The sequence below is a fragment of the Saccopteryx leptura genome, chromosome 4, assembly GCF_036850995.1.
Source record: "Saccopteryx leptura isolate mSacLep1 chromosome 4, mSacLep1_pri_phased_curated, whole genome shotgun sequence".
In the NCBI taxonomy this organism is placed as follows: domain Eukaryota; kingdom Metazoa; phylum Chordata; class Mammalia; order Chiroptera; family Emballonuridae; genus Saccopteryx; species Saccopteryx leptura.
In genome coordinates, this window is record NC_089506.1 from 10,052,653 (window position 1) to 10,065,176 (window position 12,524).

General features: G+C 42.7%; 1 pseudogene; it reads right to left on the bottom strand.

Annotated features, from left to right (window-relative positions):
* Nucleotides 1-1,501: 1,501 nt before the first annotated feature.
* Nucleotides 1,502-11,455, bottom strand: LOC136404109 (small ribosomal subunit protein eS4-like; annotated as a pseudogene).
* Between the last annotated feature and the right edge of the window lie 1,069 nt (nt 11,456-12,524).

The following is a 12,524-nucleotide window of genomic DNA, read 5'->3' on the forward strand; positions in this document are numbered from 1 at the left end:
ATTTCTTCACATTTATAGATATTTCTCAATGAGAACTTACCTTATAAATGTTGCCATTATGTATTCAAGAAGCTAGTTTATATGAACTCACTGGATGAGAGCACAGACCCCCATAGCAAGCTCTTAGGTTTAAGTAGGTTCTCTGTTCTTACTCTCCCGTGACATTGAATTTGAAGGTGTCCTTCAAGGGGACCCTTGAATGTAGTTGTTTGCCTTAGTCATGTGACAGTGTCCCTCTTTCATCTGTGGTGTTGACTCCAAGGTCTATCAATATGGAAACCATGTGACTATATTGACAAGTTTGACTCAAAATGTACTTTAAATTTATATGACATATGTAAATATTATGTTAAAAAGTGGACAGGTTTTCATAGCTTGAGGACATATGTTTTTTAGCATTTTGCTTGTCTAGAGAAAACACTCAGATTTCTTAGAAGCTTAAACAATTTTCTATTTGTAAATATCATACCACCAATATACTATGTGATTAAGAACAGTGACCTTTTAAAGTGTTATTCTTGATTTAAAGTGGTCTTTGTGGTTTTTACCTTTTCTAAGTATTTAATCAGCATTTTCTGGTAAAGAAGGGAAGCTTTGAATGACATAGAACTGAGTTTTAGTAAGCAAATGGCTTCAATGGGAGATAAAAAAAGAGGAAAGAAAGAATGTATTTCAGTCTAACTATAACCATACTTTATAAAAGGGATGGAAGAAATGGACTTAAAGCATTTTAGGGTTCCTTCCTTCTTTCCCACCACCTGCCATGAAGCTGCTAGCCACAGGCAGTCCATAGGCAATGGAATACTGAATTACAGTAGACATGTAGAATGCTGAGAGGGCATCTAACCCTACTCCTATAGAGACCTAAAGAAGCTATATACTGTTCAAGGTCAAGCACTTTCTTACTGTATACCAAACTGCATAGTTAATCTAAAAATGTGGTTTCTACATCAATCTGGGATGCAGAGGTCCCAGGTTCAAAATCTCAAGGTTGCTGGCTTGAGTGTGGGTTCATAGGTATGATCTCATTGTTGCTGGCGTTAGCCCAAAGGTCACTGGCTTGAAGCCCAACATCACTGGCTTGATCTCAAGGTTGCTGGCTTGAGCAAGGGGTGACAGATTTGGCCTGAGTCCCCTGATTAAGGTACATATGAGGAGCAATCAATGAACAGCTAAGGTGCTGCAACTACGAGTTGATGCTTCTCATTTCTCTTCCTTCTTCCCTCTCTCTTGCTCTCTCTCTCTCTCTCGCAATATAAATAAATTAAAAAGTAAAAATGTGGTCTCTAGCCTGACCTGTAGATATTCCTCAGGCTGATAAAAAAATATTGTTCAATAACTATGTCTACACCTTGTTAAAGAATTAAGTGGTTAAATCTTAAGCAACATGTTATAAAATGCCTTTGTCTCCCATAGAATTTTCTATATACTCTCTTAATCTTCAATGCTATATTAACTTTGAGTACAAAGACTCTTCCAGGCATGTCACCCTGATCTCACTTCACCCTCTGCTCTGTTTGGCCGCCAGTCCTTTGTCTCTCCATCAATGGTGCGGTGGACACACTTTCCATGGGGAAGGGATATCCATGCTGTGTTGCCTTGGCCAATAACAGAAGTTCTGGAGAGCCAGGTGGCAAAGCTGTTGCCATCGGCATGTTTTACATGAACTACATCCAATGAACCCGAGTGTCTCTCTGTCAGTGATCACGCCAATGAACCCGGGTGTCTCTCTGCCAGTGATCACGCCAATGAACCCGGGTGTCTCTCTGTCAGTGATCACGCCAATGAACCCGGGTGTCTCTCTGTCAGTGATCACGCCAATGAACCCGGGTGTCTCTCTGCCAGTGATCACGCCAATGAACCCGGGTGTCTCTCTGCCAGTGATCACGCCAATGAACCCGGGTGTCTCTCTGCCAGTGATCACGCCAATGAACCCGGGTGTCTCTCTGCCAGTGATCACGCCAATGAAGCCGGGTGTCTCTCTGCCAGTGATCACGCCAATGAACCCGGGTGTCTCTCTGCCAGTGATCACTCCAATGAACCCGGGTGTCTCTCTGCCAGTGATCACGCCAATGAACCCGGGTGTCTCTCTGCCAGTGATCACGCCAATGAACCCGGGTGTCTCTCTGTCAGTGATCACGCCAATGAACCCGGGTGTCTCTCTGCCAGTGATCACGCCAATGAACCCGGGTGTCTCTCTGCCAGTGATCACGCCAATGAACCCGGGTGTCTCTCTGCCACTGATCACGCCAATGAACCTGGGTGTCTCTCTGCCAGTGATCACGCCAATGAACCCGGGTGTCTCTCTGCCAGTGATCACGCCAGTTCTTCCCAGGTTAGCACTTCTCTTACCGCACAGAGGGGCCCAGTGTCAAACTCACTGAAATCAGAAATCTTGCCAGGCTCCAATCTGCATAGCTTCTTCCTTCACCTTGATGAGGAGATCAGGGTAGTGTATGATGCGAGCATCATGGGTCACCAGAGGAGGGACCCCTTTTGTGCCCACAGAGGTCCTTCTCACTTGGCACAACTTGTACTTGACCTCCTTCGGTGTAACATGATGAACAGCAAAGCGATTGTTGGTGTCATAGATCAGACGGAAGTCTCTCTGGTCTCGTCGGTGCTGATGATATCCCTAGAACCTGCAGGGTAGGTTATATCTGCGCGGACTTGGCCATTGACCCTCATGGACCTCTGCCTGCAGACCCTCTTCACCCCCTCTCCTGTCCGGGCGTGCCTCCGTCCGTTCCTCAGAAGACGATGACAGGGAGAGTCTCCCAGCTGGCGGGGACCAGTCGAGGCCGAGGAGCAGACGCAGCGCTCAGTTCAGCCAGGATCACGTGCTGTGGAGGTGCTTCGTCCTGGGACCACAAGCCATGGCTGCTCTAGGCACAGAAAAAGCTACACTGTCTTAGTTTTAAGAAACAAAGATATGCTTTACATTGTGAGGCTTGGAACCCCAGGACATACAGTAATATATAACTAATACGTTGGTGTGGCAGGGCTGTTAAATAATTCAGATACAGGCAAATTAGAGGAATTCACTGAAAATCTGTCTCCGCAGTTTGTTAACCCTCTTGTATGAAAAAGACAAACACGACAAATACTTACCGAAACTGAACTTTAACGGTGTCACCTATGCCATCACTGAAGATAAATGTTTGTTGAAATACTACAGGAGTGATGTAATTTGTATATTCTCACTTGTTCTAGCATGTAATTCCCTTTAAGGATAAGTAAGTAGCACAGTGTGTCTGGACAGCTAGGTGGCACTGGTGCATTAGCCATTCAAGCCTAGGAAAGTGAACTCAGAAATCTTATTATACGTTCCAGTGCTGTGGTCTGACGTACAGATGAAACTCAGCCGCACGTTCTGGCCATACTGTAGGAAAGAGTCGTGAGTGAATGTTGGAAGTGCTGTCCGTCCTCGGAGAACACGAGCTACTCCCTCGCTTCTCAGGTTGTAGATACGGTCCTTGAATTCCCTCTCTCTCTCTCTCTCTCTCTCTCTCTCTCTCTCTCTATATATATATATATATATATATATATATATATATATATATATATATATATATATAAACTTTATGGAAGAACTAATATTCTTCTAAAACAGGGAAAGAGTTTGATTGAGAAAAAGGTTTCCTTGGAAATGGGGGTGAAAGCAGACACGAGTATATTAAAAAGAGTTACTGTATTTTTCGCTCCATAGGATGCACTTTTTTTCCCCCAAAAGTGCAGGGGAAAATGACCATGTGTCTTATGGAGCAAAAAATACATTATTTTATTAAATATTTTAACACACCATTTGATTCAGAATATTTTTTTTTATTTTCCTCCTTAAAACCCTAGGTGTGTCTTATGATCAGGTGCATCTTATGGAGCGAAAAATACGGTAATTCAAAGTAATTTTGTTACCATCAGAGAGGTAAAAGTGAAATTGCACAGCAAGGAACCAAAGAGACACATGAAGTTGCTTAGGTCCCACATAAAGACAGTATTTCGCTTTTGAATACCAACAGGTGTGTATAAGTCTTACGGTCAAGCACTGATCTAAGTGCTTTGCACACGTTAGCTGACGATCCCCACATCCACCTCGGAGGTAGCCATACCAGGCATCCCTTGTTACGGGTGAGGTGCCTAAGACTCAGGGAAGAGCAGTAATTGGCCCAAGCTATGCAGCCAGCTACAGTGGTAGAACAGTTGCACCTGCAGGGAGAATTTTCTATCAGAATCACTGGGCTCCGTTGCCTTTACAGGAGCCGTCCTAAACCCTGCTGTAAATGACCTGAGTATTGATGCAGAGGCTTAAAGCGCAAAATGAAAATAAGCAGAAAGGGTAATTGAGCGCCGGTTTGATATCAACATGATAACTATCGGATCAATAACATTGCATCTTAGAAATACTTTAGAATTTAAACTTTACTGGCATGTAATTTAAACATATTCGAGAGTGTAAGGCACATAAAAAATTATAGCAAGTTATCTTTGACCTGGCTTATTTAAAAACTAAATACCCAGAGGAAACCCTCAGTAGTGTCCCCAGATAATGATGTAGAAATACATTTCTTTGAATTCTTACTCTTCTTCCTTGTCATCAGTAGAATCCTTGACAAAAAAAATCTTTTACGTCTTGAACATCTTTTTCTAAAAGGTAAGTACAGACATTTAAGAAGCATTTTAACGGTCCATGGACAGACATCCATGGAGCCCTCACTGCACGCCTGGAATGACCCCAGGGAGCAGCAGGATGAATAAAGCATGGCTGTATTTGTTTTCTGTTGCAGTGTGACAAATTACCAAACGTCTGATGGCTTAAAGGGGTATTTGTTTATTGGCTTATGATTCTGTAGGTCAGAAATAGGGAAGACCTGGATCCTCTGCCTTGGCTCTCAGCAGCCAAAAATGAGGATTTTGACAAGCCCAGGCTTTTCTCTGGTGGGATGGGGAGGAACCATTCGATCGGGTAGCTGGAAGAATCTAGTTTCTTACAGTTACAGGACTGAGGTCCCATTTTTAGCTGGCTGTTGGCCAGGGGTTGTTCCTGGCCAAGAGAAAGCCATTGTGCCTTTCTCTTCAGCCTTTACGGTCCCTGTATGCTTATATCAGACATGCTCTGGTTACTCCCCACATTTTAAGGTCAGTGGACGAGGATGTTACATACAATTGCAAAACCCCTGCAGTGCGGAGCTTAGAGTTTGATGACTGCCCAGGAGACAGTAATCTTTGGGAGTCATTTTCAGGATTTCGTCTACCAAATGGTTGACATCATCAAGGAGCAGTTTTGTGTTAGGCTTCCTTGTTAGTAGACATACTGTTCCTAAGGTCAAGATGAGTATTATCATGTATAATACATTCAGAGATTACATAACCCCAAATGCAATAATGACCAGCATCAATTAAGTGCATTAAATGTTCCTGACACCTTTAAGTATATGTTCTCCTCGTATCTTGCTAATATCAGACAACTGGTAAATAAGGGAGCCAGACATCTAAACCAGAATGGCATGAATATAGCGTCTGTGCTTTTTGCAACACGGCATGAAGAGAAAGGAAGCTAAGAGACTTGTTCTTGAGAAGAAATTATGCTTCAAGCAAAAAGAGGAAATGAAACTTGTTGTGCAACATCAGTATGATCAATGATTCATTACAGAGAGCATGAAAGATTTTTATATGTATATACCTATGACACCATGTCCACTTTGTCACGATAATTAAGGGTGTTATATGCATGTGTCTGTATCATAGATGAGTTCAGAGCTGAGAAATGCCGTTACATAACCATTGTTGGGGGAGGACGTCCTCAGGGATGGAGAGACTTGAGGAGGACCTAGCCCAGTGACCTGCGGACATGGTGGTCTTCTATTCGTTCCCTCGATCCTCAAACACCAGTCTGCAGGATGCTACTTAAAATCGGGGTACCGGTTTTAGAGCATGCTTTTAAAAGAAAACATGTTAAACGACTGCTAACAAACTCTGGTAGCAGCCCCTCTCGGATGGATGGATAAAGCTACCTTATCCAATTGTCCATCATAGAGCCACAGATGTCCTAGGACACGTTTAGACGAATAGCAATGAATTTTACCTCTCAGTGTGTGGTTCTGGAAATGGCTGACGGAAAAGAGACCCTAAAAGGGATGAAACTCGGAGAAATCAATAGACGATTTAGGTTCTAGGGAAAATAGGAACATTGGGCAAGTCTTTATTCCTGCTTCTGCTACTGTCACCACTAGGTACGTGAGTGAGGTGTTCAAATAGCTTAGACGGTATTTCCAATTATGTGGAAAACGATACTGTCTGATTGTTGAAATGGGGAAATGTGGGATCAAGGAGCTCTTGCTTTCTTGAGCTTCAAAGTCACTAAAAGCCCGAGCTGGAAGTCAGGACCTGCAGGGTAATTGTGTCTTTCAAAGTGGTTGCAGCTTCTCCCACACTACTGGGTCTCCCCACGGGGCATCTGGGTCTCGAAACAGCTGACCTCCTATTTAGTGTCCTGTGCCTTATGTAGGACTCACCGAGGACATGCATGATCTTTTTCCTCCACTATCATTTCTTTAGACTGAACCCACCCCGATGTCCTGAGCAGCCATGCATTGACAAGATCAGGGAACAGGGTTGTTACTTTCAGTGCAAAATAATTATTGTTTGCAAGAAACTAAGTAATCAAATGGGTGATTTTTTGTCCTTATGAATACAAGGTTCATCCTTCGATAATTAAACACTTCAAAGGGATTACAATTTGTCTGTCACACTTGAACCTAGTAGCAGAAAAAGCATGGCAAAGTTATCTCCTTTCCCTTAAGGATTGCAAATTGACACTTGGGGCTTGAAAGAAAACATGTTTAAAAAGTTGTGTGTAAGGTGAGGAGAAAGAGTCCGCTAGGGACACAGCTGATGTGGCAGATCGGCAGCTCAAACCCTCCAGGAAAGCATGACTTAGAGGCACCGCCGATGGATAGAAGACAGTCATCCACTGGTTGGAAACAATGTGAAACAGTTGACTGTCCATTGTTGCAGAGGAACTAATTCTATGGCTTAATAAATGTTTGGTTTCCATAAGGAAATCTTTATACTTTTATTTTCTAAAAAAAAAAATATATTTGCTGTCAGCAATAGAAATGAAAAAGAGCCTGACTGCTGGTGGCACAGTGGATAGAGCATCTGCCTGGGACGCTGAGGACCCAGGTTTGAAACCCCAAGGTCTCGCCGGCTTGAGCACGGGCTCGGCAGCTTGTGTGCGGGTCGCTGGCTTGAGCGTGGGGTCAAAGACACGACACCGTGGTTGCTGGCTTGAGCCCAAGAAAAGGTCACTGGCTTGAGCAAGGGTTCATTGGCGTGGCTGGACATCGGAGCACATATGAAAAAGTAATCATTGAACAACTAAGGTGCCACAATTATGAGTCGATGCTTCTCATCTTTCTCTCTTCCTATCTGTCCCCCTCTCTCTCTCTTTCTTGTAAATAAATAAATAAATAAATAAATAAATAAATAAATAAATAAATAAATGGAAAAGAATTAAGTGTGGTATAAAATGGAAAAATGAAAGAGATAACTAGGAAAGTGGGGGTGGGGGATGAGGGACAGATGTGGAGCTTTCATGGCCTCCCTTGACCCCTTCCTGAGTTCACCAACCCGGAAGCTCTTGAACACCATTGTTTGGGGGGGTTTCACATAAGCACACTTGCTTTGATCATTGGCCGTCAGTGGTTAATTCAATCCAGCCCTGCTCTGTATCCCCCCACTCCCTCAGCCCTCACCTCCTGGAGTTCCCAAATAGGGGGGGAGTAGCTGAGGTTTCCAACCTGCTAAGCAGGTGGCTGTTTCCTCCCCCATCAGCCCATCCTCAGAAATTCACATCATTAGCGTAAACTCGGGTGTGGTTGATAGGGGCTTCTTCTGAACAACAAAAGATGCTCCCTCACCCTATCTATGGTGCAAGGGTTTTAGAAGCTTTGGGCCAGAACCTTGGAGCAGAGGCCAAACATATATTTCTTATTAAACATATGCATTTGTTTAAATATTGAATTTTTTAAAGTTAATAGACTTTCTTAGGGCAGATTTGGGTTTACAGAAAAATATGAACAGAAGGTACCGACTTTCCCTATACTTCCTCTCTCTCCCTCTCTCCCTGTTTCTTCTGTTAATATCTTACCTCGACGTCCTGGTGCATGCAGTACAGCTGATGAACCAATTTGATAATAATTGGTTCAGAAATTGGTATCCAACCAATTTGATAAATGATTATTTTAAAAAGTCTACAGTTTACATTAGGGTTCACTGATTATATCGTAAAATCCTCTGGGTTTTGCCCAATGCATAATATCATATTTTAGTGTGCAGAATCATTTCATACTAAAAATGCCCTGTGCTCCACCACAGAACTCCCAACTCCTAGCAGCCCCTGACCTTTTCACTCTTTATAGTTTAGCCTTTTCTCAAAAGTAATATAGTTGGATCGTGCCGTTTGTCCCTTCTTCAGACCGACTTCATTTGCTTAGAAATACGGTATGCAAATGAGGTTTCTCCGTGTCATTTCGTGGCTTGGCGGCTTATTTCTCCCAATCACTGAAGAGTTGTCCATTGTCTGATGTACCACAGTAGGTGTCTGATGTACCACTCACCTACATTGGTATGTATCCTGGTTGCTTCTAATTTATAGAAGCTGTTGTGAGTAAAGCCGCTATAAACACTTCTGTGCAAGTTTTCATGCGGACGTGAATTTTCCACTCGGAGCGCATTTGCTGGATCATTTGGTTAAGCTCCAGTCATATGGTTAAGCATGGGAAGAAACTGGTGAACTGTCTTCCAAAGTGTCCATACCACCTTGCCTTCCTTCCAGCAATGTGTGACAGCTCCTGTTGCTCCACTGTGGATCACTTTTTTTTAACAACAAAAAATGACGGCTGACTCTGCATAATGCAAGCTTTAATTAGCATATTGTGATCAGTGAAGAAATATTTTCATAAATATGCATCATTTTAATACCTTGTTACATGTGATACTCTACACAATTATGATAGCACAGAGTGTTTCACTTTTCTAGCCAGAGACTTTTATTTTAGAATAAACTGACAAGTGAATCATTGTAATAATTATATATATATATATTTAATGGTCGCACATAGATGTCAAATTTTAAACATGTTCAATTATAGGAAACAAACTGATTCAATGAACAAACACTATATCGTAGATAATGTATACAAATGAGTATATAAAGCCTCTAACTTAATTTGAGTCAATATTTTTCCCAATGACAGAAAACATGAACTTTAGAAATTTATAATTTGGATAAACTGCTTAACTTAAGCTTCAGTTATATCAATGGTAAAATTGTTATAAAACATAATCTGTTGAAGCGAGGAAGAACTCATTGAATCTGGAAGAGTATCTGATATATCCAGTGGCGAATAAAATGTCTGTTTGGACCAGAAGGTATCAGTCTTATAGGGCAATACTGTGGAGAGTACTGAATGTCAGCCTAAAGGCTTTGGGTTTTATTTTTCAGTTAATGGAAGTCTACTGAAGAGTTTTTAAAGGGTCGCTCATGGAGTGTGACCTAATCAGTTTTACTTTAAGATCATGTCAAAATGGAGTCAAGGACAATTTTGAAAGAAAAAATCAATACAGCTCAGTAACTCTTTAGAGTTGCATCGCTGCTAGTCTGTTATTCCTTTCTGGAATTAGAGAGGGCTTCCTTCCTCAAGAGGCTGCATTGCCGTCTTCCAGGGACTGTGATGATTGAGCTACTCTGGCAACCCCCAGAGTGGTCCATCGCACAACAGTCCAGCTTTATTCAGAAATTCTCTCTTTAAAATCTTGTTATTCTCTCCAGAGTTAACTAAAACGTGCTTTCAGGACTCTTTCTTGTTCTGTAATTTCTCTTTTGAATTAACTCTTCTGCTCCTTTTGCCTTACATATTACCTAATGTGGATGGACCCAAAATCTTTTGCTCTTCTGACATCGTGGCTTGCCCCTTTCTTTAGCATACTGAACATGCCTATCTGATAGTCTATTACTTCTCTTTTTTTTTCTTCAGTGAGAGGAGGGGAGGCAGAGACAGACTCTAGAATGTGCCCCAACTGGGATCCACCCACCAAGCCCACTAGGTGGCAATGCTTTGTCCATTTGGAGTGTTGCTTCAATGCTCCTCAACTGAGCTCTTCTTAGCATGAGGCGAGGCCATGGAGCCATTCTCAGAGGCCAACTCACTCCAATTGAGCCATGGCTGCAGGAGGAGAAGAAAGAGAGAGAGAAGCGAGAGGAGGGATGGAGAAGCAGATGTGTGCTTCTCCTGTGTGCCCTGACTGGGAATCAAACCTGAGATATCCACACACTGGGCTAATGCTCTACCATTGAGCCAACCAGGCAGGGCCGTCTATTACTCTTCAAACCTAGTTATCTAAAACAAAAGTCATTATCTCTCGATCTCTCAACAGCTCTTACTGACTACTCTATCCTTGTCAACAACAGCACTTTTCTCCGAGTCACTGAGGTTACGGGCAGAGACTTATCTTTCATTCCTCTCCTTTCCTTCCTACGTTCAGTGTCACAGTGTATGTCTGTGCAGGTCATGCACTGCCCAAATCTAAGGGCACTGGTTATATCAAAGGCACTGTAGACTATATAGCGACCATGACCATGTTCTGGCAGGTGACAGCACGGGTTTTTATGGAGAGCAGTGTTTTACACTGGGATCAAGGCCTTGGAGCTTAGTGACAGTATTGTACAGAGGAAGTGAGTAGATCCTAAGAAGTTGATGCATCAAGTGTATATATACTTCATGCCTCAAATGTCTGGTAGTAAATAAGTCAGATACACATCTATGACAGGAGATTGTACACTCTTAGTGTGGTGAAACCTTTTATGATCGGAGCACGTACACAGGTAGAGAGAATCAAATTAGTAAACATGTAAGGGTTGGGGATAAAAACAATAAATGATCTAACAGTGTACATTTATTGTATATGTGCTGATCACACCATATAGTACAGAAAGCAATAAGACACCGTACGTTGAATCTAGCCCTGTCACTGCTTAGCCATTCCACCCCAGTGTTCTAACAGATCATCTCAAGGACAGAGAGTCCTCAGAGCCCAGGACTCAGGGCCGTTGAAGAGACAGACAGTCATGCCCCCTCCTCCCCGCTTCACTCTACAGTCGGAATTTTGCCGAAAGTTTGCCAGAGGACAAACGTGGGAGACATTTTCCTCCTATGGTGTTTCGAATCAGAATTGAAAATGATTGGAGTTGATTGACAGCTATCATCTTATCAGCACAGGAGGCTGAGGGCACTGAAAATACCATCCCCAGGGCTCCGGGGATGCAGCGTGTTTCCCTGCAGCCACCGCGAGCTCCTCCCCACGGTGTTCACGGGGCATTTCACGCTGACTCGGTGCCCTGAGTGCTAGGTGCCGGCAGCTGCCGCCGCTTCAGTTTAAGCACAGATTGTTGCATGTTGCCGAAGCAGACGTCACCTCTCTGACAGGTGTGTGAGACCCGGCCTTTCGCATGTCAGCACGCACGATTATGTGACACAGGGCTGAGGATGTCAGCCAAAGGTAACAAGGTCCCGGGAGTTTCAAATATATTAAGAAATAGTTTTCTTTTTTTTTGCATGAATCAACGATATTTGCTATTCCTCTGTGTTCAGACTTCTATCACGATAAGTCTTTATTGACTAACTACTTTATAATTGTTAAAGCACTCAAAGCAGCCCACAGTCCTTTCAGCTCCGTGTGGGTGGGGCAAGTTGTGCTCTTCCTCTCCCTGGGGAATAGACAGTCACACCAGGGAGAGGAAATTGTGGGGCTCACAAAGCACAGTTAGAACTGAACGTGGGCTTCGCCCCATCCCTGTACTCCTCACCTGCGACCCACCGCCTTTTACTCTGTTTTTTACCTTTTTTAAAAATGTCCTTTGAGAACAGATTTAAAATCTGCTGGTTTGTTTTTTAGCTTTTTATTTACATTACTATTTGCATTATCTCATTTTTAAAAAATTGTTTTCAATTTACATGGGTGCCATTGAATAATAAGATTATGTAGGTTTTCAGTGTACAGTTCTGCAGTATATCATCTGCATATCGCATCGTGTGCCCACCACCCAGAGTCAGTCTTCCACCATTCTATATTTGACCCCCTCCTGACCCTTTACCGCTCCCCTCCCCCTTCTCTCTGGAAACCATCCTACAGCTGTCTGTGCCTATGAGTTTTTGTTTGTCTCGTTTGCTCATTGGTTGCTTTCAGTTTTAGATCCCACATATGAGTGAACTCATATGGTTCTTGACTTTATTCGTCTGACTTATTTTTCTCAGCATAATATTCTCAAGATCCATCCATAGTGTTGTAAATGGCAGGTTTTCATCATTTCTTATGGCCAAGTAGAATTCCATTGTCTATATGTACCACATTTTGGCAAATAACCCCTTATCAGGGTGTTGTTTGGAAAATCATCTCCCATTCAGTTAATTAAATTTTGCTTTTGTTTTGGGGTTTGTTTTTTTGTTTGTTTTGGGGTTGTTGTT